At 39.8% G+C, this 27682-nt stretch overlaps 1 protein-coding gene across 4 annotated transcripts in view; it reads left to right on the top strand.

Annotated features, from left to right (window-relative positions):
* Window positions 1–27682, top strand: part of SORCS1 (sortilin related VPS10 domain containing receptor 1) — a 576311-nt gene that overhangs the window by 336880 nt on the left and 211749 nt on the right. The gene's annotated exons all lie outside the window — the stretch shown is intronic.

Raw genomic sequence — 27682 nt, 5'->3', positions numbered from 1 at the left:
GTGATGCCATCCAGCCACCTCATCCTCTGATGCACTCTCCTCCTTCTGCTCTCAACCTTTACTAGCATCAGTGAATTTTTCGATGAATCATCTGTTCACATCAGGTGACCAAAATACTGGATCTTCAGCTTCAGCCTTGTCTTTCCAGTGAATATTCAGGGTTGATCTCCCTTAAGATTGATTGGTTTGACTTCTTTGCTGTCCAAGGGACTTTTAGGAGTCTTCTCTAGCACCACAGTTCAAAGGCATCAATTCTTTGGCATTCTGCCTTTTTTATGGTCCAGTTCTCACAACCATACGTGATCACCGGGAAGACCATAGCCTTGACTATATGGACCTTTACCGGCAGAGTAACGTCTCTGCTTTTTAACACACTATCTGGGTTTGTCATCACTTTCCTTCCAAAAAGCAATCGTCTTCTGATTTCATGACTGCAGTCACCATTCAAAGTGATTTTGGAGCCCAAGAAGAGGAAATCTGCCGGAGTCCAACTCCAGCAGCCAGGGATTCAACCTGAAGAGGTGGACGGTGTTGGCAAATGAGACAGCCTCTCATTTTTCTATGGACTGCCTGTTTATTTCAAGTTTAAGATTCTCTTTTACGCTTTTACAAAAATATTAGGCCAGAGGGGTGACATTTTCAGATCCCCCTCTCCCAGATTTATTATCTCCATAAATCATTGTTGCTCTTCATACAGAGTTCCTGCTTCAGTGATCCTCTCGGAATCAGCCTTATCATCTATTATCTACCTCTTTTAATGTGTCCTATAGTTAACTTGTGATTACATTGTAGCTCATACTACATTCCTCAGTTTACTACTTATCTTCCTAAATCCTGTTTGCCCCTAACATCCTGAGCTCACTATCTCTTAAAAAGGCTTCTAGCTATAGTGTCTCTAAAAATTCCTAACTTCTATAAGCTATAGTAAAATATGCTAACTTTACAACATTCCTTAAATCTTTAACTTCTAACTATTTTAATTATTTCTAAGCCCTAAATTCAGTAAACTCCTTTGCCATAACAGTCTCCTCACAAATAGACTTCAGATATCAATCTCTCGTGTGGTCTCAAGCTACGGCCTATGTGCTCATCCTGGAACACTTTTTTGTAAAAGTCCTTGAACAAATGTCAATGATTAACTTTATGAATTATTTTCTGAGCAATGCTGCAGAAGGCTTTGTGCCTTCTCATGCTTCTCTCAAGAACAATAAGCACTTTAATATTCCTTTTCAGTCAACTCAGCCGAGGAGAGGAAAAGACAAGTCAGAATTACAAGGCCCAACTCCTTCATCCTGGGATCCGTGCCTGCGGAATGAGGAGAGGGGGCTGGAGACCGTGCCTCCATTTTGTCACTAATGCCTAACACAGCTCCCAATAGAAATCTGTCATTATTTCCACCTTTCCCCCTTCTATTTGCCATGCAGTAATGGGGCTGGATGCCGTGACCTTAGTTTTGTTAATATTTAGTCTTAAGCCTGCTCTTTCACTCTCCTCCTTCACCCTCATCAAGGGGCTCTTTAGTTCCTCTTTGCTTTCTGCCATTAGAATGGTATCATCTGTCTGTATGAGGTTGTTGATGTTTCTCCCACCTGTTTTGACTCCAGCTTGTAATTCATCCAGGCTGGCATGTCTCCTGATGTGCTCAGCATATAGGTTAACCAAACAGGATGACAACAGACAGACCTGTTGTCATCCTTTCTCAATTTTGAACCAATCAGTTGTTCCATACAGGATTCCAGCTGTTGCTTCTTGACCTGCATACAGGTTTCTCAAGAGGCAGGTAAGATGGTCTGGTATTCCCATCTCTCTAAGAGCTTTCCACAGTTGTCACGATCCACACAGTCAAAGGCTTTTGCGTCGTCAATGAAACAGAGATAGATGTTTTCCTGAAATGTCTTTACTTTATCTATAATCCACTGAATGTTGGCCAGAGAAGGCAATGGCACCCCACTCCAGTACTCTTGCCTGGAAAATCCCATGGACAGAGGAGCCTGGTAGGCTGCGGTCCATGGCGTCGCTAAGAGTCAGACACGACTGAGCGACTTCAATTTCACTTTTCACTTTCATGCATTGGAGAAGGAAATGGCAACCCACTCCAGTGTTCTTGCCTGGAGAATCCCAGGGACGGTGGAGCCTGGTGGGCTGCCATCTATGGGGTCACACAGAGTCAGACATGACTGAAGCAACTTAGCAGTAGTAGCAGCGAATGTTGGCAATTTGCTCTCTAGTTCCTCTTCCTTTTCTAAACCCAGCTTGGACATCTGGAAGTTCTTGATTTGCATAATGCTGAAGCCTAGCATGCAAGATTTTAAGCATGACCTTACTAGCATGGGAGATGAGTACAACTGTCTGATGATTAGCACATTCTTTGATGTGAATTGGGATTTGGGAATTGGGATGACAACTGACCTTTTCCAGTCCTGTGGCCACTGCTGGATCTTCCAGATTTGCTGACATAATGAATGCAAAACCTTGATGGCATCATCCATTAGGAATTTGAATAGTTTTGTAATTTCATTGTGTCCACTAGCTTTATTAACAGCGGTGCTTCTTAAGGCCCAGTTGACTTCACACTCGAGAATGTCTGGACCTGGGTGACTAACCACACCATCGTAGTAATCCGGTTCATTAGGATCTATTTTTATACAGTTCTTCGGTGTATTCTTTTCATCTCTTCTTGATCTCTTCATCATCTACGAGGACTCTACCATTTTTATCCTTTATTTTGTCCATCTTTGGGCAGAATGTTCCACTGATATTTCCAATTTTCCTGATGCGATCTCAAGTCTTTCCCCTTCTGTTGTTCTCTTCTATTTTTAAGCGTTGTTCATTGAGGAAGGCCTTCTCATCTCTTCTAGCTATTTTTCTGGAACTCTGAGTTTAGCTGGATATACCCTTCCCTCTCTCCTTTGCTTTTCATTTATCTTTATTCTGATATTTTGTAAAGCCTCCTCAGATAACCACTTCGCCTTCTTGCTTTTCTCTTTCTTTGGGATGGTTTTGTTCACCCCTCCTGTACAATATTACAGATCTCTATCCATAGTTCTTGAGGCACACTGTTAACTAGGTCTAGCCTCTTGAATCTATCTGTTACCTCTACTGTGAATTCACACAGGATTTGATTCAAGTCGTACCTGGCTGGCCTATTGTTTTTCTGTGTTCTCTTCTGTTTAAGCTGAATCTTACTGTGAGAAGTTGATGATCTGAGTCAGGTCTTGCTTTTGCTGTGTACAGCTTCTCCATCTTTGTCTACAAAGAGTGTAATCAGTTTTATTTTGGTGTTGACCATTTGGTGGTGTACCTGTGTAAAGTCATCTCTTGTGTTGTTGAAAAGGGGTCTTTTCTATGACTAGTGCATACTCTTGGCAGAATTCAGTTAACCTTTCAGTTCAGTTCAGTTCAGTCGCTCAGTCATGTCCGACTCTTTGTGACCCCGTGGATTGCAGCACACCAGGCCTCCCTGTCCATCACCAATTCCCGGAGTTCACTCAAACTCACATCCATCAAGTCGGTGATGCCGTCCAGCCATCTCATCTTCTGTTGTACCCTTTTCCTCCTGCCCTCAATCCCTCCCAGCATCAGAGTCTTTAACAATCAGTCAACTCTTCGCATGAGGTGGCCAAAGTACTGGAGTTTTAGCTTTAGCATCATTCCTTCCAAAGAACACCCAGGGCTGATCTCCTTTAGAATGGACTGGTTGGATCTCCTTGCAGTCCAAGGGACTCTCAAGAGTCTTTTCCAACACCACATTTCAAAAGCATCAATTCTTCGGTGCTCACAGTCCAACTTTCTTTCACAGTCCAGCTTTCTTCACAGTCCAACTCTCACATCCATACATGACCACTGGAAAAACCATGGCCTTGACTAGATGGACCTTTGTTGGCAAAGTAATATCTCTGCTTTTCAATATGCTAGCTAGGTTGGTTATAACTTTCCTTCCAAGGAGTAAGCGTCTTTTAATTTCATGGCTGCAGTCACCATCTGCAGTGATTTTGGAGCCCCCAGAAATAAAGTGTGACACTGTTTCCACTGTTTCCCCATCTATTTCCCATGAACTGATGGGATCAGATGCCATGATCTTCATTTTCTGAATGTTGAGCTTTAAGCCAACTTTTTCACTCTCGTCTTTCACTGTCATCAAGAGGCTTTTTAGCTCCTCTTCACTTTCTGCCATAAGGGTGGTGTCATCTGCTATCTGAGGTTATTGATATTTCTCCCGGCAATCTTGATTCCAGCTTGTGCTTCTTCCAGTCCAGCGTTTCTCATGATGTACTCTGCATATAAGTTAAATAAGCAGCGTGACAATATAGAGCCTTGACATACTCCTTTTCCTATTTGGAACCAGTCTGTTGTTCCATGTCCAGTTCTAACTGTTGCTTCCTGACCTGCATATAGGTTAACTTTTACTCTGCTTCATTTTGTTCTCCAAGGCCAAACCTGCCTGTTACTCCAGATATATCTTGACTTCCTACTTTTGTATTCCAGTCCCCGATGATGAATAGAACATTTTCTTAAGTGTTAGTTCTAGGAAGTCTTCATAGAAAGATCTACGAAGATCTTTGAATCTCCTTAATACATGCTTATAAATTCAAGATGAGGCTGTTTGACATAAGGGGTAAATACTTTGACACTGCCTACACTGAATCCTGGTTTGGTCACTTATTATCTGTGTAATGTTAGGTTGGTCACTAAAGTTCTCTGTCTCTGTATAGCAATCCATAAAATGGAAATAGTAATAGTAACTGACTGATACCTCTTCCCAAGTGGTTCAGTGGTAAAGAATCCACTTGCCAATGCAGAAGATGCAGGAGGCGTGGGTTTGATCCCTGGGTTGGGAAGATCCCTGGAGAAGGGCATGGCAACCCACGCTAGCATTCTTGCCTGGAGAATCCCATGCACAGGGGAGCCTGGAGGGCTACAGTTCCTGGGATTGTAAAAAGTCAGACACAACTGAGCATACACGCATGCCAAACCCTTAGAATGGGTCCTAGCACTTAGTAAGGCCTCTTAAATATGATGCTATGTGAATTAGTAAAAAACTAAAAATTATAGTTCAATTATAAAGTGTATGGGCTTCCCAGGTAGTGCTAGTATAAAGAACCTGCCTGCCAGTGTAGGAGACATAAAAGACATATAAAGCACATAGATGAATTTAGTTTAATGACCCAAACAGTACTATTTAGAGACGTTCTCCCTCCCTTCTCTTTCCTTTCTTCCCTACTCTCCCTCCTTCCTTATTTTTCTTTCCTTTTCTTTCTTTGTCCCAACTGCTCTCCTTAAAATTTGAACTGGGACACATATGTAACATAATAATATGCAAATATTCAGCACTCATCTAAATACTTAATGAATTAATTAATGTATAAAATATCCTAAAGTGTTTTTTGCTTGTTTATTAAATTATGTTTCTGTCCATTTTATCACCAAATATCGATTAACAATATACTATGTAGAAGAGAGTAGAGGAAGAAGAAAGATGCCATGTCTGGCATCCGTACTCCAGTCTGGTAGAGGAGACAGACAAACAAAGCAACGGCAACAACACATTGAGTGCTTGGCTTGGGGAGATAGCATTGCACCCAGTGTGCTTTTGAAGAATAGGGGAGAGTCACCTCACCCAGCTTGCTGTTTCTTCCCAAGATGGCCTTATAACCTGTTAGGTCCAACTTTTTGACCCCTCAGTCTCTGGTGTTGGTGGTTCCCTTGTAAACTACAGCACATGGACATGATAGCCCCTTTTATGGTTTTGTTTACAGCCCTAGAAGTGTTCTGGCAGACATGATATCAACCTTTAGGAAGTCTTGCATTTGTATATTGACTTTATATAAATATTGTTTAGGGAACACTTAATTATTTTCAAGATTATTAATGGAGGTAGACAGTTACTTCAACAGTATATGAGTCCTTCTTGTGTGTTTAGTTATTTATTAATAGACCATCTTTTCTTGCTTAAGAGACTGGAGCCATAACTTAGAGCTAAAGCGCTAGAAGACACCAATCACTACAAGGTGATCAGAGATGAGACAGCATATTCAGTTGCAATGGTGCATCAAAATCAGGAGTTCAGTCTATGTAAATTGCAGCAAAATAGGGCAGGCAGACACTTTTGTTTCCTTGGAATAGGGCTTGATTTATCCCTTTAACCAAATACTACACATGGCAATGCAGGTGATAGTTCAGTCTTCAGTCATGTAGATCTTTTCCTGGCTGTAAGAATCCTAGGTTTCCTTGCAGGAAGTTGAAGAATAAAGTGACAGAAGGTAGTTCCTCTTTTAAAAAATGGTACCTCATATTTCAAAGAAAGGTGAAATAAACTTTTGTGTCAGCTTTGTTTCTTGGCCAATCTTTGCTTATTGTTCAATTATATACATACATATTTTTTATGGACTATTGTGTGCTTATTAGCTTTACTTTCTACACATTTATGCCACTCTGGGGATGTACTCTTCCCTCAGTGTCCGGACTGCTCTATCATCAGAGCCCCTATCTGCAAAAGCCGTCGACTGGGAATGGCTGGCTGCTTGGGCTTGGGTAAAAGCAAATTGACCATCTGTTTGGAGTTGGTGTAGACGCATAACAGAGATGATTCTGGATAACATTCAGTTTGATGTTTTACCCCAAAGGTGGTTAGAGGGGTTTTGTTTTATGTGTTTTTTTCAGTAGACCTGGTTTAAAAATTCATGGCTGCACCTGGTTGTTTGCTCCTATCCTCTGTTTTTCAAATATTCTGGCACAGCCAAAACCCCCCTCAGCAAGAGACTAAATTGGAAAAGGATTGTATTCAGAGCTTAGAAGAAAATCTGTGCAAATTTCAGGAAAATCACCTAAGTATAGGTATCATGAACTGAGAAGATGGGGTGTTTTTCAGGTCAGGATTTCCAAAAGTTAGCATCATGTGGTTCAGTTTTCAATCAGTCTTAAAGCAAAGCATCCTTTAACTAAGTAATATATTTGAAACATGGAAATTTGGGTTGGATCCTATTGCCTATGATTTCCAAAATGGCTCAGAGGTGTTTGACGGACTAGCTGCAGACAAGAAGAGCCAGAGCAAAATGGCACTATTTCCCCAGTAGACCATCTTCCAATCTCTTAAAGATGGTAGATCAGTGAGAAAAAACAGTTGTTATTTAATCAGAGAAAGGTTCCTATCTCTTCTCTGTAAAATTTATTCTTGATTGGAATTAAAAACTCTGGTTCAGCTATGGATGAGCCAGATGAAATCTGGTGAGGATCCAGAGATCTCAGTTTCAGATCAATTAAGCTGTAATGGTTTCTATTTCCCAGACTTCTCTGTCTTTCTCTCTATCCTTTTCTTTGGGGAAAGTAAAGAAAGATATTTAGCCCCAAGGCTGAACTTTAATAAACAAAGTGACCTTTACATTTTAGCTAGAAGAGGTAACTATAATCTTATAGGTTTCATTGACAGCTGAGCCTGGATGGGGTGGGACTTAAGTTTATAATGCAGCACTAGAAGAATTTACCTTCAGGGAAAAAACAAATTTGATAAAGGAACTGGTGAGAAATGCCTTATGTCAAGAAGATCTATATCTTCTTAAAAATTTGCAATTCTAGATTGAGAAGCGTACTAAAGTTTCTGTGATTTAAAACTTCCATTTAGTACAAACTTTCTTTCTGCTGTTCTTCTTACCATAGGTTAACTTGATTTCAGCAAACCTGAACGGTCAATATGTAAATTAAGAAAGTATCCACTCGACACAAAAAAACAGCACATACTTCTTTTAGGTAACAGGTGTTCCTTGCACATTATGCTAAATAAGGGCAAAACTTAAGACTCAAATACCAGGAAATAGTGCCAAGAAAAGATAATTTGAAGATGAACAGAATGATATTTTTTGGCATAGATAATATTATTTATAGGTATTAGGAATTTGATTCACTAAAATTTGATTTGTCTACCTCATTAGAATGTATCTTTCACCCCAAAATAGTTGCATATTGTGTGAACTGAGAGAGATACTAGAAACTAACTTTATCTTCCAACTCAGCATTTTAAGATAATGACATCTGGGCTCAGAGAGGTTTAGGTGACTTTTTAATGTCCCAGAACCAGCCAGTGGCAGAAGTGGACCACACTTCCCATTTCACTGTACACTTCCTTCCCCCTTGACCATCAGGTAGTTCAACCACTCTACAGACTATTCCCTTTTGGAACACTGGACTCCTCTACTAGTCCTGTAGTTATGGCACATTTTTAACTTTTATTTTGCATAACTTGAATACATGGACCAAGCATCTTGTTCCCCATAAACACCAAGGATAACAAAAAAGACCATCATTCAGAATAGATTTGGTTTTGGCCATCTTCCCCAACAAGAATGATCGTAAGAGCCAAAGCTTCTTTTCACACTGGGAACAGGACAACATCACCTGATCTGTTCCTTAGTGTCCCCATCCTTATTCTTTTGTATCTTGAGATTCATCTAAAGCCACAGAAAGCCCAGAGCCAGTTATAAGAGTGAACTAACAACTTTCCCATGTCTTCTGTGAGCCAGCGATGTAGACAATCCATTGGTAGTTCCTAAAGTCTGTTTCTCAGGGCCCTAGTTCTCTAGAAGCTCTGTAAACAAAAACAGATTTTGTCCCCAAATACATTCAGCAGATGTTGAAAAAGTATCTCCCTTTTTGCTTCCAAATGTGCTTTTCAGACACTTTAGTGAGTCAAATAAGCCTTAATTTTTTTTCTTTATTTGACTGTTCCTCAAATTTACATGAATATTAAATCTTTATGATATTGTAACTATGAATTTTGCTTAGAAAATGCTGAGCTCTGTGCTTAGGTTTTGTGTAATTGTAGTAGACATTCTGTGAAATGGACATTTTCAGCTGCATTTCATAGCCATGGAGATAAAGAATCAGATAATAAGTGATTTGTCAATGTCTCATCAGTAGTAAGAATTAAGAATCAAAATCAAGTCTGTGTTCATAGCCCCTGCAGAAGTCTCAGTTCCAATACCTGTTGGCTTGAACAGGTAACTGAGATGTGACTAGGGATTCTTTGGACACAGGATTTTTATTTCAAAGATAAAAAAATGAGACAGCATATGAATTGAGGAAGTGAGGAATATCCCCAGCATCTAATGTAATCTGTGTCTTCTCAATCTGTTGTTGATGTCCCATTTTTAATTGCAGCAAGAACATAGTACTTTTCTCTTTTATTTAAGCTCTGAATTTACACTGTGTTGTTTTGTTTCTCTCTCTCTCTTATTAATGACAGAAACCAATAGATCCAGCTTTTAGTACTGAAAAGGCAACAGAGGATAATGTGCAGTGCAGTAAACCAGAGAACATATGACCTCTCTCTATAGGAGACAGCAGCTCTAAAGCTCTTGTTGATTCTGACCTTATGGGAATATGGTCCCAGTCATTCTGCACATTGCTGAAAAATCAGCTGATCAACAGTTCTCTTTGAATTAGCATTATTTACATCAAAAAGAACTTGGGGGCTGGTCGGAGTCACCCTATAGCCCATGAGTTTTAGCCTCTGTTTTTCACTGTGCTACTTGCCAAGAGGGCGTAGGGGGTAGAGAAGGCTCTCACTGAAATGATTCTTTGTAGCTTTATGGTGTTCTTTGTGGGGAATTCCACATTGTGTGGCTTGAGGAATTTGTTGAACATTGAAAAGGTACTGTGCTCATTTACACTGGCAAGTGTTAAACTGGGGAGACATATGTGTTCTTTATTCTCCCCTCCTGTTAAATCCTTGAAGAGCTTTGGTTGTGAGACTTGGCTTTCTTTTTCAAGGGGCATGTTTCTGAATCTTTTTTTCTTTCTTTTTTTTCTTTTTTCCTGAATCTCCAACACTTTCAAATTTGGCTGGAATTAACTCTAAAATATGATTGACATTCTGGTATATTGGAATCATTGTGGTAATGCTTAATCACCCAACTCTGAGGATACCTTTATTTGGTCTAAGATCCTTTGTGTATGTTCCTGATACTTCTCTTAGCTGAACTGATACAACAACCTTTTAAGTGAGTGTCTTGCCTCCAAATTTTTTCTGTGTAATCCGATTTCTATATTACCTCCACAGTGGTCATTCTGCATGACCTACAATGGAGTCTTTTTTTTTCCCCTACTTTAAAACCTTGAATTTGCTCAGAATAAATAGACTCTCTTGCTATTTAAGTCAAAACCCCTTTAAGTGGCTAGTGAAGCTCTTTTACCTTGACTGTAGATCGCTTTTAGGCTGTAGAGCACCAGTGCTGCGATGGGAAATTGCTAAAGAATTTCAAAGAATCTGCCTGCATTGCAGTAGACTTGAGTCCCATCACTGGGTTGGAAAGATCCCCCGAAGAAGACAATGACTACCCACTCCGGTATTCTTGCCTGGAGAATTCCATGACAGAAGAGCCTGGTGGGCTACAGTCCATGGGGTCACAAATAGCTGGACACAACTGACCAGCCTCAGACCACTTTACCTAACTTCTGCCATGCTGAGGAACTTGCTACTACCTGAGCGTATTGCGTGGGCTCCCACTTCTCTGATCTTGTTTAGGTTGACTCCTCTGCCATGAGATCCTTCCCACCCTTCTGTCAAGTACCTGTACATCCTTCAAAATCCACTATAGCATCAAATGCCCTAGGGCTCCTTCCCTCCTTCCAACACCAGGGAAAGAGGTGCTTCTTTGTGTTTTCTCTCAATGTTTGGTATGTGTTAGTACCTGTATGGCTGCACTTTTCCCGCTGAGTTTTATCTGTTTCTGTGTCAGAGCCAGTCGTAAAGGATTCACAGAGCAGTAAAACATTTAGTGTCTCATTTGTAATTTAATCCCCAGTCTTAAAAACAGTAGTTATCACTTGGTACCTAAAACTTACTTAAATAAATTAGAAAGGTGGGGAGAAAGAGGGAGAGAAGAAAAAAATGGGGGTAAAGTAAAACATTTTTTTGCAAAGAATCATGTTTTTCTATCCACTCTTGAAATACCTGAAGCCTGAATTTAAGAATTTTAATTGTTGAGGTCATTTCTGTATTTTTGGTAAAATATCCTGTAGATAAGACAGGCTTTATAAGGTTCTGTTTAGTGCCTTGATTATTAATTGACTGTAAATTGTACTGAAGAAGGAAAATACAGTTTAGCTGACACTTTCTCTTGTGTTTTAGACAAATTTACACACATTGGTTAATAACCGCTCCAAGCTCATGGTCACTGGTTAGAAGACCTGATTATTTTGTGGGCTTATGTTTAAAAGGCAGACCTGGGGACCAGGTTCTTGGGTGTGAGCCATGCAAATGCCAGAAATGCTCTGAAATTGTCTTGAAGAAATTATCACGTCCTTCCCTGCCTAATTTCACTCCCTTGAGGTTTGCTTCAATTTCAGGTTGGAATATCTTAATTAACATTTGTAAAGCACTGTGTAGTGCTTCAGTGAAAATGTCATGTATGTATAAAATCTTTTTAAATAGTAATTTAACAAATTTGTGGAATTTTTGTGTATGTAGTGAAGTCTTTTTTAACATCTTACAATTTATGATAAATGGATGACAGGGAAAGTTTGCCTGTGAATTGATGATTTAGTCAAAATGGAGAAATCATGTTTCTCTGGGGCTGCTTTATTCAGGGAACACAATTACTGAGGTGCCGTGCAGTTCAGAGTTTTTAATCTCATAAATGTCTTCACACTTGAAATACTCACCTGGGTCCCCTATGTGTGTAGATGTATAATATGTGCAGATGATGCTTTATTACTTTTTTCTAGAAACTTAGATGAAGATTGAAAATGTGCATAAATAGACTGTTATAAATAAACTATGAAGTAGTAATGGCATTCTAATATAAATCAATTAGAAAAGGAGAAACAATCATGATTTAAAATGGGGACAAAATATGAACTTGGCAATCTACCAAATGAGGATATTCAAATGACTAAAAACACGTGACAAAAGGAAGGAAATGAGAAAAAAACAAATTTGCTATCTTTAGTAGTGTGTCTTGACACAAAATGCACCATTTCCAAAGTTAGCTTAGTAAGTAAAGTAAGTAAATGTCGCTCAGTCATGTCCGATTCTTTGCGACCCCATGGACTATAGCCTACCAGGTTCCTCTGTCCATGGGATTTTCCAGGCAAGAATACCAGAGTAGGTTGCCATTTCACTTAGAGAGCATTATAAAAAGAAAGCAAGAATAAAAAAAGGTATTGGTGATAGGTACTTCCCATGTCCCTGATGAGGGAACCATGAATTAGCATTCTCTTTTTCTGAAAGACATTTGGTATTATCTATCAAGAGCGGTGACAAAATTCCTGTTCTTTGATCCATAAATTCAACTGCACTCTGAGGAAATTGTTGTTGTTGTCGTTTAGTCACTTGGCCATGTCTGACTCTTTGTGACACCATAGACTGCAGCATGCCAGGCTTCCCTGTCCTTCACTATCTCTTGGAGTTTGTTCAAGCCCATGTCCATTGAGTCAGTGATGCCATCCAACTATCTCATCTTCTCTCTCCTCTTTCTTCTCCTGCCTTCAACCTTTCCCAGCATCAGGGTCTTTTCCAGTGAGTCAGCTCTTTGCACCAGGTGGCCAAAGTATTGGAGCTTCAGCTTCAACAACAGTCCTTGGAAGAAATAATAGTTGATATACAGAAGTATTGATGTATTCTTTATCATCTGATGGCTCAGACAGTAAAGAATCTGCCATCGGTATAGGAGATCCAGGTTCAATACCTGGGTTGAGAAGATCCCCTGGAGAAGAGAATGGCTACCCACTCCAGTATTCTTGCCTGGAGAATCCCATGGACAGAGGAGCCTGGCAAGCTACAGTCCATGAGGTTGCAAAGAATCAGACATGACTCAATGCTTAAGACTTCACTTCATAGAAGTATTAATTTACATTAGGTCATAACATTATCATAGTGAAATTTAAGAGCCTTCTAATAAGGGATTAATTGCATAGTAGTATATCCATACAACCAAGTTCTGTGTAGCCAATAAAAAATGGTAATACTGAAGAATATTCAATAGCCTGGAAAATGTTTTAAAGTGGCTAAAGCAGGTTAAAAAGCAGAAAGTATCACTTTGTACTCTCTCTTGCTATGTAAATCAATTGCTCCCTTTTTTCCTCCTCCACCGTGTGTGTGTGTGTGTGTTTGTGTGTGTCTTTCTTTGTCTCCTCTCCTATTTATGTGTGTTTATATCTATATGTTCATAGAAGCAAAGATCAAAAGTCACTCAGTCACGTCCCCCTCTTTGCAACCTCATAGACTATACAGTCCATGGAATTCACCAAGCCAGAAAACTTGAGTGGGTAGCCTTTCCCTTCTCCAAGGGATCTTCCCAACCCAGGGATCGAACCCAGGTCTCCCGGATTTACAGGTGAATTCTTTACCAGCTGAGCCACAAGGGAAGCCCCTACATACTTAAAAGATGTTTTATGAAGAACATACATAAAAGATGTTTGCAAAGGTTCTATGAAGGCAAAATTTTTGTTCTTTTTGAACTCTTTTAGGGAACCCTTTTATTCCTTTTGAATCAGTGGGCTGAAAAATACCACTGAAGTCAAGAGGGCTGGTTTTGTGGCTATTTTCTTAAAGTGTGGATTGCCCATTGGTAGTAACATGGAGCAGATGAGTCTTTTATAGGGTTGGAGTAGTAGCAGTAAGAATTGAGCTACGCAGTAGGATGCATATAAAATAAAAAATATATAATAAAAATTGTAGACAGTTTTATACCAGCCTGTGTATGATGAAAATTGAACTTGATGTATGTTTCTGGGACATGTTTACCATTCAGCCATTCACCTTCAGACCCAAATGGTCTTCCGTTGTTTCTATTGGTCCAAGGCTACCTAAAAAGTCACTGAGTTTATTTTAAGACCTAAGAGAACAATAAATATTCTGTTTTCAATTGCTAGATCGTGTCATAATTGGTATCAGTGCTTTCGTTGTGACTATAAAAGGACAAAAGTTGTTTTTGCTCTTAAGAAACCCATTTTTTTTAATAGCATGAGATCCTTAATTAAATGACAGGGTTGTAATGCCAAGGTAAGGGCTGTCATATTGAAGAGTTACTTATGTACGTTTTAATGAACATCTAACAGATCTATTCTTCTATAATTTAATCTGGGTAATTTATATACCCTGAAAATCCAGACTGGAGTTTCTTGACCTTGGGTTTCTTGATGTCTCTGAGACTAATGATAAATTCATTTAGGCTTCAATAAATATGCACCTTGAATTGCTACCAGATTGGGAATCTATAGCCTTCAAAAATTTAAGGCAATAGCTATTTCACAGCCAAAATCCAATGAAAAATCTGAAAATCTCAAAATTATCTGTATTCCAGATATATTATGATTATGTGAAGACTTTTTGCGACCTGATGAACTACAGGGTTCCATATCCTTCACTCTCTCCCAGAGTTTATTCAAACTCAGGTCCACTGAGTCACTGATAATGTCCAACCATCTCTTCCTCTGCTGCCCCCCTTCTCCTCTTGCCCTCAATCTTCCCAGCATCAGGATCTTTTCAAATTAGTTGACTGTTTGCATCAGGTGTCCAATGTATCAGAGCTTCAGGTCCAGCATCATTCCTTCCAATGAATATTCAGGGTTGATTTTCTTTAGGATTGACTAGTTTGATCTCCTTCCTGTCAAGGGACTCTAAAGAGTCTTCTCCAGCACCACAATTCAAAAGCATCAATTCTTTAGCCCTCAGCCTTCTTTATGATCCAATTCTCACATCCATACATGGCTGCCATCAATTCTTGCCATCCTGTGTGTGCATATGCCTTTCCCATCTTGAGAGGTAGAGTTAATTTTTTTCTTCCCTTTAAATCAAACTCAGAATTACTGATATGTTTTATCAATAGAATGGGGGCAAAATGGATGTGTAGAACTTCTGAGGATAGGTCATAAGAAGCCTTGCAGCTTCCACTGGAATTTCTTGAAACACTCACTCTTGGCACCTCATACTAGGAGAAGCCAGCCACCAATTATGAAGCCCAACAACCATGAAACTGTAGTATTCTGTGAAGTTCAAGCCACATGGAAAGGGCCTGAAGGATGGGATTCAACATAGAGAAGAAGAGAGAGGCTAAGATACAACACCCGAGTGAAAAAATCATTTAGAAAGTGGAACCTCCAGTTCCAGCCGCTGCAGTTGACATCAAGTGGATGTGAGACTCACTACCCAGCTGAGCATTTACGGAATCCTTGACCCATAAAACCAAGAAAAAAAATAGATGGTTGTCTTAAGCCTCTATTCTGATATAGTGTGTTGCACAGCAATCAATAAGTGAACAGAGGTCGCTTTCTCTATCATGACGGATGAGTTCTACTGCTTCTGAGTTACATGTTTTGAAATGGAATTAACCCAAGATATAGAACTACCATGCAATCATAGGAAAAAAAAAACAACTTAAAACATTGCATTCGTATGTATTGTGTGCTCTGAAGGAAGGAAAAGAAGAAAAGAGAAGCAGCAGCAGCAGAATGTGATTATGCTCTGGGGCAGCTTGATGAAGCATATTCACCCGGTTCTGCCTCTCAGAAACAACTTGATCAGTGTCTATCATTAAATAATTAAGGAACTAAAAAAAAATCACATGAAATAGATTTCCTTGTTAACTTCTTCTGGATGATGCCCTCCAGCCCAGTCTTCCTGAGAGCTCTGCAGAGGAGCCAGAAGGCAAATCACACTCCGCAATTTGCAAATCCCATTGAAGAGAAACCCCTGGTGGTCGCCCCTGTCTTCTCAGAAAAGCTTTCATAGACAAATACATTAGTAAGGTCTCATGTGTCTGACTTTTCATTATAGGGGACTGGAATCCAAAAGTAGAAAGTCAAGAAACACCTGGAGTACAGGCAAATTTGGCCTTGGAGTACAGAATGAAGCAAGGCAAAGGCTAATAGAGTTCTGCCAAGAGAACGCACTGGTCAGAGCAAACACCCTCTTCCAACAACACAAAAGAAAACTCTACACATGGACATCACCAGATGGTCGACAATGAAATCAGATTGATTATATTCTTTGCAGCCAAAGATGAAGAAGCTCTATACAGTCAGCAAAAACAAGACCAGGAGCAGACTGTGGCTCAGATCATGAACTCCTTATTGCCAAATTCAGACTGAAAATGAAGAAAGAGGCAAAAACCGCTAGACCATTCAGTTCAGTTCAGTTCAGTTCAGTCACTCAGTTGTGTATGACTCTTTGAGACCCCATGAATCACAGCATGCCAGGCCTCCCTGTCCATCACCAACTCCCGGAGATCACTCAAACTCATGTCCATTGAGTTGGTGATGCCATCCAGCCATATCATCCTCTGTCGTCCACTTCTCCTCTTGCCTTCAATCCCTCCCAGCATCAGAGTCTTTAACAATGAGTCAACTCTTTGCATGAGGTGACCAAAGTACTGGAGTTTCAGCTTTAGCATCATTCCTTCTAAAGAACAGCCAAGGCTGATCTCCTTCAGAATGGACTGGTTGGATCTCCTTGCAGTCCAAGGGACTCTCAAGAGTCTTCTCCAACACCACAGTTCAAAAGCATCAATTCTTCAGCACTCAGCTTTCTTCACAGTCCAACTCTCACATCCATACATGACTACTGGAAAAACCATAGCCTTGACTAGATGGACCTTTGTTGGCAAAGTAATGTCTCTGCTTTTGAATATGCTATCTAGGTTGGTCATAAATTTTCTTCCAAGGAATAAGTGTCTTTTAATTTCATGGCTACAATCACCATCTGCAGTGATTTTGGAGCCCCCAAAAATAAAGTCTGACACTGTTTCCACTGTTTCCCCATCTATTTGCCAGGAAGTGATGGGACCAGATGCCATGATCTTCATTTTCTGAATGTTGAGCTTTAAGCCAACTTTTTCACTCTCGTCTTTCACTGTCATCAAGAGGCTTTTTAGTTCCTCTTCACTTTCTGCCATAAGGGTGGTGTCATCTGCATATCTGAGGTTATTGATATTTCTCCCAGCAATCTTGATTCCAGCTTGTGCTTCATCCAGCCCACGAGTGTTAGGTCCATGAATCAAGGCAAATTGGAAGTGGTCAAACAGGAGATGACAAGACTGAACGTTGACATTCTAGGAATCAGCAAACTAAAATGGACTGAAGTGGGTGAATTTAACTCAAATGACCACTATATCTACTACTGCAGGTAGGAATCCCTTAGAAGAAATGGAGTAGCCATCATGGTCAACAAAAGAGTCTGAAATGCAGTACTTGAATGCAATCTCAAAAATGACAGAATGATCTCTGTTCGTTTCCAAGGCAAACCATTCAGTATCACAGTAATCCAAGTCTATGCCCCAACCAGTAATGCTGAAGAAGCTGAAGTTGAATTGTTCTATGAAGACCTCCAAGATCTTTTAGAACTAACACCCACAAAAGATGTCCTTTTCATTATAGGGGACTGGAATGCAAAAGTAGGAAGTCAAGAAACACCTGCAGTAACAGACCATTCAGGTATGACCTAAATCAAATCCCTTATGACTTCCCCTGGATGTGGGAAATAGATTGAAGGGACTAGATCTGATAGACAGAGTGCCTGATTAACTATGGGCACAGGTTCATGACATTGTACAGGAAACAGGAATCAAGACCATCCCCAAGAAAAAGAAATGCAAAAAAAATAAAATGGGTGGCCTTACAAATAGCAGTGAAAAGAAGAGAAGTGAAAAGCCAAGGAGCAAAGGAAAAATATAACCATCTGAATGCAGAGTTCCAAAGAATAGCAAGGAGAGATAAGAAAGCCTTCCTCAACAATCAATGCAAAGAAATAGAGGGAAACAATAGAATGGGAAAGACTAGAGATCTCTTCAAGAAAACTAGAAAACCAAGGGAACATTTCATGCGAAGATGGGCTCGATGAAGGACAGAAATGGTAGGGACCTAACAAAAGCAGAAGATATTAAGAAGAGATGGCAAGAATACACAGAAGAACTGTACAAAGAAGGTCTTCATGACCCAGATAATCACAATGGTGTGATCACTCACTTAGAGCCAGACATCCTGGAATGTGAAGTCAAGTGGGCCTTAGAAAGCATCACTATGAACAAAGCTAGTGGAGATGATGGAATTCCAGTTGAGCTGTTTCAAATCCTGAAAGATGATGCTGTGAAAGTGCTGCACTCAATATGCCAGCAAATTTGGAAAACTCAGCAGTGGCCACAGGACTGGAAAAGGTCAGTTTTCATTCCAATCCCAAAGAAAGGCAATGCCAAAGAATGTTCAAACTACCGCACAATTGAACTCATCTCACAAGCTAGTAAAGTAATGCTCAAAATTCTCCAAGCCAGGCTTCAACAATACATGAACCGTGAACTTCCTGATGTTCAAGCTGGTTTTAGAAAAGGCAGAGGAACCAGAGATCAAATTGCCAACATCTGCTGGATCATGGAAAAAGCAAGAAAGTTCCAGAAAAACATCTATTTCTTCTTTATTGACTATGCCAAAGGCTTTGACTGTGTGGATCACAATAAACTGTGGAAAATTCTGAAAGAGATGGGAATACCAGACCACCTGACCTGCCTCTTGAGAAACCTATATGCAGGTTAGGAAGCAACAGTTAGAACTGGACATGGAACAACAGGCTGGTTCCAAATAGGAAAAGGAGTACGTCAAGGCTGTATATTGTCACCCTGCTTATTTAACTTCTATGCAGAGTACATCATGAGAAACGCTGGGCTGGAAGAAGCACAAGCTGGAATCCAGATTGCCGGGAGAAATATCAATAACCTCAGATATGCAGATGACACCACCCTTATGGCAGAAAGTGAAGAAGAACTTGATGAAAGTGAAAGAGGAGAGTGAAAAAGTTGGCTTAAAGCTCAACATTCATAAAACTAAGATCATGGCATCTGGTCCCATCACTTCATGGCAAATAGATGGGGAACCAGTGGAAACTGTGACTGACTTTATTTTTTTGGGCTCCAAAATCACTGCAGATGGTGATTGTAGCCATGAAATTAAACGATGTTTACTCCTTGGAAGAAAAGTTATGACCAACCTAGATAGCATATTGAAAAGCAGAGATATTACTTTGCCAACAAAGGTCTGTCTAGTCAAGGCTATGGTTTTTCCAGTAGTAATGTATAGATGTGAGAGTTGGACTATAAAGAAAGCTGAGCGCTGAAGAATTGATGCTTTTGAACTGTGGTGTTGGAGAAGACTCTTGAGAGTCCCCTGGACTGCAAGGAGATCCAACCAGTCCATTCTAAAGGAGATCAGTCCTGGGTGTTCATTTGTAGGACTGATGTTGAAGCTGAAACTCCAATACTTCGGCCACCTGATGTGAAGAGCTGACTCATTTGGAATAGACCCTGATGCTGGGAAAGATTGAGGGCAGGAAGAGAAGGGGATGACAAAGGAGGAGATAGTTGGATGACATCACCGACTTAATGGACATGGGTTTGGGTGAACTCCGGGAGTTGGTGATGGACAGGGAGGCCTGGTGTGCTGTGGTTCATGGGGTACAAAGAGTCGGACACGACTGAATGACTGAACTGAACTGAACCTGTGTCTGAGACTTCATTAATCTTCCCCAATACACCCTGGTATATTTGTCTGCTTACTATGAATCATTAATACAAGTAAGTGAAATTAACCATACCCCCTAGGATGATGATGCTCGATGTGCAAAGGATGAAGAATATGGGTATGTTCTGTTCACTGATTTTCAGAGTGGATTCATTCCTATTGGCTCTTCCTCTCATTCTCCTGATTTTCAACTTGACATTTATTCAATCTCTAAAATCAAATGCAGTTTAAGACATTTTACCCAAATGGTGTGTCTCTCACCTAAATCAATGTTAAAATATACTGATAGCTTCTCTTCTTGCTCTTTCTCTCTATCTCCTTCTCCTTTATCATTTCTAGTGGAATAAAGAGATTTCTTATCATTAAATGAACATCATTTCTTGTAAAGTTCCCTGTGAGCAAAGAAGATGAATGTCCGTTTCTCCTAGCATCATGGCTCCCTCTGATAGCAGCTAACATTTTAAAATGATGTGACCTTTTGCCATTTATAGATCTTCTGGGATTTAAGAGAGAAGTTACTCTGGGACTTGTAATGACCATGGAAGTGTATTTTGATTGAGTTTGAGCTAAGGCTATGGATAATGCTGCAGTTTTTTAAGTCAATGCAAATATTCTCAAGGTATTTAATCAGTCTCCATAGTGACTGCAAGAATAAAAATGTCTCTCAAATTTTTACATCATTCTTTTCCTTTAAAATACCTTTTAAAAAAAAAGTAGATGACACAATACTTAGACTCAATAAATAGTTCACATACTGTACTATACTCTTAGCGTGATAATAGCAATTTCTCCCTCCAGCAAAGATAGTTTATTTTTAAAATGCCAATTAGACTTAGGGTCTGTTTGTGCAGAAAATTACATTACATTGTAATGGTTTTTATTGGCTTTTAGCGTAAACTTTTTTGAGAACAAGATGTGCTATCATTCAATCAGGGCTTTTTTGACCATTTCTATAATTTATTTTTTCACCCATTATTCTAATAAAGCATAAAACCATTTCTATGGAGGAGTGATGCTGAAGAATAAAGGAGGCCAGCACCATTGTAAAAAATCTGAGTGTGAACCAGGCCTGGGCATTTTGCTTCAGTAGATTTATATTTAAAGCCCCTCCCCAAATTATATGTATTTTTTCAAGAATATCTTACCAATCATCTTGTTATTGAAACTCCAGTATTTAAGTCCTAGTCCCTTACTGCCCCATCCTTCTTCCCATCTAGGCAATATTTTCATGAGATATTTGTAATACAAGGTTTTTTTCTTTCTTTTTTTAGAACTTGACCATTTCATTTTATCTGAACATTCAGCACTAAATGTGACATTCTTTGTGAAGTAATAATGGTAACATTGGCACAAAACAACTTTGCTTTCACACAGATGGTCTTATTTGACCCCATAAGCAGCTTTGCCACTGATTAGCTGTGTGCCCTAGAGCAAATCACCTCATTCCTCAAAGCCTCCTTTCCTCATCTGTCACATGCACATAATATCTATCTGAAGTATTTTAAGTCTAGTGAGATTCTGTGTTTTAAAGGTTTAGTGGAGTGTGTGGTACATAGTACATGTTCAGTGAATGTAAACTTAGTGTGTAGTATCCCTACCCTCAATGCTGAAAAGGAGGCTCAGAATGAGATTGAATTGTGAGCTCTTAAAAATGGCTTAACAAATATGGCAGAAATGAAACTCAAATCTGCCTTCCCAGTTAGGGCTCATGAGACACTGTGATTATTTGGTTACATTATGGTTTGTTTTTCTCTGCTTCTCGTGGCGTGAATGGGATTCACTAAACTCACCTTCTTCCTCTTTTCTGAGGGAGTGCACACATCCACAGCAACACTGACAAGGGGCATGTTTAGGATTTGGTCATGCCTCTTCTTGTGGAAAACAAGTGCGTGGTTCAAGCTCCCTGCCTTCAGCCATGCATACCAACCTGCCTCTGTGCACGCAGAGGGTCATAGCAGTGGGAGCCTAGTCTCACAGTGAAATGGTGTATTTTAGTTTGAGATTGTCTGAGTTAACTCAGAAGAGAGGGTTGTTGTCTGTGGTCCCAAGAGAATCAGAAGCAGTCTTCCATAAAGTTTCTTTCTTGAATTGTCTTCCAAGAAGTGTAACACATATTTTATTACTGGTGAATCTTACTCTTCTGTGTACCTCACAGGGTTTGGCAAAATGAGTACTGAATGAATTATGGTTATCATTACATAATAAGTAGTAGGTCTTCTATCAAGAGAAGTGTGAAGGGCTGAAATTGTTTGATACACTTCTTGAAAACCCCCTTTATCCCCCCTGAGACATCAAAGTCTTTATTAAAGTAAAAAGACTTCATTAAAGAAAATATAGTTTAAAAGTGAGCTTAAAGAATACAGTGAAAAAGTTTCTCTGCAATTTCATTGAATCCATATTTCAGATCACAGGAAGATGGTCTATTGCTCAAATGGTCTCTCGGCCTCTTAGTATTGAATGACCCTCCCTTGTGTTGATGAACATGGATGGGTTAAGGAATGTGAGATGAGCTTCACTGAGTTCATGGGAGAGGGTGAGAGTGGGACTCCTATCGAGTATTTGCTTGCTGGGTCCATCTTTCTACAGACTCATTTCTGACAGTGTTTACTTGATTAAACCTTTTTCTTTTTCATCACTTTCCTCTCCTTTTCTCACTATTGTTCATACTTCAGTCATTTATTTTTCATGAGTCATGTTGGAAGCCTGTATACCTTTCTTTAATACCGTCCTCTAAACAGCTGCCAGTTGCTAAGCACTTGTTGCTCTCACCCTCAACTCATCCATCCACATTGATCAAGCTATTATTCACTTGCTCTGATTACATTTCACTTAATTTGTTTTTTATACTGGAGCTAAAGGTTTGCAAATAGCTTCTTATGCTGTTTTATAGATTTCTGTTTGAATAGAGTGGCTAGATAACTAGAGTGCCCAATTGCTGCCCTTGCTATTATTCTTGGTCATTGTCCTTATCACTATGGAAATTATTTATTGTGCACCTTTGACGTGGGCATCTGGATCTGAGTAAGCCTTGAGCAAAGAAACAGATGATACCAGTGCATTCCCTCTTGGTTCTACCATGAACAACAGGAGTGACAAACAAGCAAATGAATAGTGAACAACATATAAAATAAATACTCTTTGCTTAAGGACCAAGGAAATGGTGGGAAAACATACATGCCTAGTGGTGGTGAGTGTCTGTTTGTCACTCAGGCATGGCTGACTCTGTGACCCCACGGACTGTAGCCAGGCTCCCCTGCCCATGGAACTCTTCAGGCAAGAATATGGGAGTGGGTAGCCATTTCCTTCTCCAGCTGCCTCTTATTAACTCCATGCTGCCTTAACAGGTATATGATACAATTCTAAGAACAACATACACCTAGGAAAAGAATTGGGAGAGCTAAATAGTAGGACATTCCTGTCCTGATTAGACACCTGGAAGGATCAGAAAGCTGCGAGGCAACCTTTTGTAGAAGTACATCATGTAGCCATAAGTTGAATCTGGACCAAGTCAAAGAGACATTTATTTTTTGATGACACTGAGGTTTCAGGGGGACTGATATCAAAAAAGGAGAGAAGTGACATATTTGAAATCTATAAATTGCATTTCATGTTCATTTGTCACCTCTGGGAAAAGCAAACAAAGTCTCTTCTTTCCCCCTGAAGTGGATGATGAATGGTTACTTAGAGTTGGGTGGTGTAAGCCCTTGTCGCCATTATTGACTTGCTGTAGAAAGTAGCTCGTCTATAGTTGTAAAGCATGCAGTGTGCCCTCCAAGGCATGAGTGAACTGGTTCTGATCACTAATGGGCTGATCTGAACAGACTAATTACTTTCCTATTAAAGACAGACTCTTCCTGATGTCTCTACCCTCTTTGCTTCCAAGTAGAAAGCAGGGACTTGTTTAAGAGACTCGAACTCTCAATGGCACAGGGATCCAAGGACAAAGAGGACTCATTCATTTGTTCATTTATAAATATGTATGGACCTACTATGGATCAAGCTTTATGCTGAGCAAATAAGTCCTCCTTTTAGAGAGCTCACTGCAGGAATCCTGCTGACTTTGGAGTCATGCCTTTTATAGATGTCTTTTAGAGTTCTGTCATGCAGATCATATTTCAGAATGCAGAGGATTAAACATAGCAAAACATTGTTATTCAAACTCATAGGAAGAGCCAAAGGAAGGTAGAGAGCCAATGTAAACTGGCAAAAACAGGGATCACTGACCATATTTAAGGAATGTAGTTGATTATTTTTTGAAGAATAGTCACTAATTTGCAGTTACTATTTTGATAGTAGAATACCTTCTTGAGAAGATAGGACTTTATCTATAAATGGCATCATTTATATCTAACGATTAGATCACACTTATTACTAACATTGTATCTTTTTTTCTCAAATGGGTTAGACATTTTCTATTTAGATCTTACTTAAATTCTTTGTTTGCTTATTAACATTTAATTTTCATAACCTACAAAATGACAGAACAAACTTGAACTAATGGAAATATAATTACTGGAGGATTCTAATTTGAATACTGAAATAATAAGATTCCACTAATCCAGTTAATGAAAAAGTTGGCTTAAAACTCAACATCCAGAAAACTAAGATCATGGCATCCAGTCCCATCACACCATGGCAAATAGATGGGGAAACAATGACAGACTTTATTTTTTTAGGCTCCCAAATCACTGCAGATGGTGAGTGCAGCCATGAAATTAAAAGACGCTTGCAAAAAAATAAAATAAAATAAAATAAAAGACGCTTGCTCCTTGGAAGAAAAGCTGTGACCAATCTAGACAACATATTAAAAGCAGAGACATTACTTTGCCAACAAAGATCCGTCTAGTCAAAGATATGGTTTTTCCGGTATAAGCATCTGAATGCAGAGTTCCAAAGAATAGCAAGAAGAGATAAAAAGCCTTCTTCAGCGATCAATGCAAAGAAATAGAGGAAAACAACAGAATGGGAAAGACTAGAGATCTCTTTAAGAAAATTAGAGATACCAAGGGAACATTTTATGCAAAGACGGGCTCGATAAAGGACAGAAATGGTATGGACCTAACAGAAGCAGAAGATATTAAGAAGAGGTGGCAAGAATACATGGGAGAACTGTAAAGAAAGATCTTCACGACCCAGATAATCAAGATGATGTGATCACTAATCTAGAGCCAGACATCTTGGAATGTGAAGTCAAGTGGGCCTTAGAAAGCATCACTACGAACAAAGCTAGTGGAGGTGTTGGAATTCCAGTTGAGCTGTTTCAAATCCTGAAAGATGATGCTGTGAAAGTGCAGCACTCAATATGCCAGCAAATTTGGAAAACTCAGCAATGGCCACAGGACTGGAAAAGGTCAGTTTTCATTCCAGTCTCAAAGAAAGGCAATGCCAAAGAATGCTCAAACTACCGCATAATTGCACTCATCTCACATGCTAGTAAAGTAGTGCTCAAAATTCTCCAAGCCAGACTTCTGCAATACGTGAACTGTGAACTCCCTGATGCTCAAGCTGGTTTTAGAAAAGGCAGAGGAACCAGAGATCAAATTGCCAACCTCCGCTGGATCATGGAAAAATCAAGAGAGTGCCAGAAAAACATCTATTTCTGCTTTATTGACTATGCCAAAGCCTTTGACTGTATGGATCACAATAAACTGTGAAAAATTCTGAAAGAGATGGGAATACCAGACCACCTAACGTGCCTCTTGAGAAATCTGTATGCAGGTTAGAAAGCAACAGTTAGAACTGGACATGGAACAACAGGCTGGTTCCAAATAGGAAAAGGAGTACGTCAAGGCTGTATATTGTCACCCTGCTTATTTAACTTCTATGCAGAGTACATCATGAGAAACGCTGGGCTGGAAGAAACACAAGGTGGAATCAAGATTGCCGGGAGAAATCCCAGTAACCTCAAATATGCAGATGACACCACCCTTATGGCAGAAAGTGAAGAGGAACTAAAAAGCCTCATGATGAAAGTGAAAGAGGAGAGTGAAAAAGTTGGCTTAAAGCTCAACATTCAGAAAACAAAGATCATGGCATCTGGTCCCATCACTTCATGGCAAATAGATGGGGAAACAGTGGAAACAGTGTCAGACTTTATTTTTTTGGGCTCCAAAATTACTGCAGATGGTGATTGCAGCCATGAAATTAAAAGACGCTTACTCCTTGGAAGAAAAGTTATGACCCACCGAGATAGTATATTCAAAAGCCAGAGACATTCCTTTGCTGAGTAAGGTCCATCTTGTCAAGGCTATGGTTTTTCCTGTGGTCATGTATGGATGTGAGAGTTGGACTGTGAAGAAGGCTGAGTGCTGAAGAATTGATGCTTTTGAACTGTGGTGTTGGAGAAGACTCTTGAGAGTCCCTTGGACTGCAAGGAGATCCAACCAGTCCATTCTGAAGGAGATCAACCCTGGGATTTCTTTGGAGGGAATGATGCTAAAGCTGAAACTCCAGTACTTTGTCCACCTCATGTGAAGAGTTGACTCATTGGAAAAGACTCTGATGCTGGGAGGGATTGGGGGCAGGAGATGAAGGGGACGACCGAGGATGAGATGGCTGGATGGCATCACGGACTCGATGGACTTGAGTCTGAATGAACTCCATGAGATGGTGATGGACAGAGAGGCCTGGCGTGCTGCGAATCATGGGGTCTCAAAGAGTCGGACACAACTGAGCGACTGAACTGGACTGAACTGAAATGAATAGTCATGTATGGATGTGAGAGTTGGACTATAAAGAAAGCTGAGTGGCAATGAATTGATGCTTTTGAACTGTGGTGTTGGAGAAGACTCTTGAGAGTCCCTTGGACTGCAAGGAGATCCAACCAGTCCATCCTAAAGGAAATCAGTCCTGAATATTCATTGGAAGCACCCATGCTAAAGCTGAAACTCTAGACTTTGGCCACCTGATGGATGCAAAGAACTGACTCATTGAAAAATATCCTGATTCTGGGAGAGATTGAAGGCGGGAGGAGAAGGGGAAGCAGAGGATGAGATGGTTCGATGGCATCACCAACGTAATGGACATGAGTTTGAGTAGGCTCCCGGAGTTGGTGATGGACAGGGAGGCTTGGTGTGCTGCAGTGTATGGGGTCAGAGTCAGACATGAATGAGTGACTGAACTGAACTGAATCCAGTTAATAATTCATCAAGTGCTTTCTATGGTTCAACCACTGAATCAATTGTAACCTAATTGTGTTAAAGGTTGTAACTAACTAATTGAAATAAATTGTATACAGTGGTGTGTATTAATTAATGTGTGTATGCATTTGTAATTTTATTGTTCAGCTAGAAATGAATATGCCATGCCAAGTCACTTCAGTCGTGTCCGACTCTGTGTGACCCCATAGACGGCAGCCCACCAGGCTCCCTCGTTCCTGGGATTCTCCAGGCAAGAACACAGGAGTGGGTTGCCATTTCCTTCTCCAATGCATGAAAATGAAAAGTGAAAGTGAAGTAGCTCAGTCGTGTCTGACCCTTAGCGACCCCATGGACTGCAGCCTACCAGGCTCCTCCGTCCATGGGATTTTCCAGCCAAGAGTACTGGAGTGGGGTGCCATTCCCTTCTCCGAGAAATGAATATAGGTAATGATAGTAAATGAAAAAAGGAAAACAATGAAAAATTCAATCCATGATATGATATGTAGCTATGGATATGGAAGTAGTAGAAGGCGGCAGAAACATGATTTAACATGTTGAAGGGTTAGGGTCAATGCATTTTTCATTTATTCTGAATTCTACTAAAAATGGATCCAGACTGACCTGTTTGTTTTGAGTAAATTGAAGCAGAGATATGAAAGAGGAACCACTGGAAAGTTGGTGTAGTACAGATACATCTAAAATTCTTACAGAGGGATCTCCTGACATCTTCTATAATATCTGAAGTGTCAAGTTCCCAAGCAGAGGGTTTTATGTAAGAATGTATAGAAATCATGAGATTTTGACCTACATATTTTTCATACCCAGAAGAAAAACATGGAAGCTAGGAGTTTTATTTATTCAATAGTAAATATCCATATGTTTGAAAATATTTGCATGATTTTACCTCTCCCATCCCATGTTACTTGGATACAGAATATCTCATACAGATGACTCAGAGCATAAATGAGTATCAAAATATTCTAAATAAATGATAAATAAAAAGCAGCTTGAAATCAGTGTATTCTAGGCCCAGGTTTTTATTTTGA

The sequence above is a fragment of the Capricornis sumatraensis genome, chromosome 23 (genome assembly GCF_032405125.1).
Source record: "Capricornis sumatraensis isolate serow.1 chromosome 23, serow.2, whole genome shotgun sequence".
In the NCBI taxonomy this organism is placed as follows: domain Eukaryota; kingdom Metazoa; phylum Chordata; class Mammalia; order Artiodactyla; family Bovidae; genus Capricornis; species Capricornis sumatraensis.
This window is presented reverse-complemented; position numbering and strand designations above follow the sequence as displayed.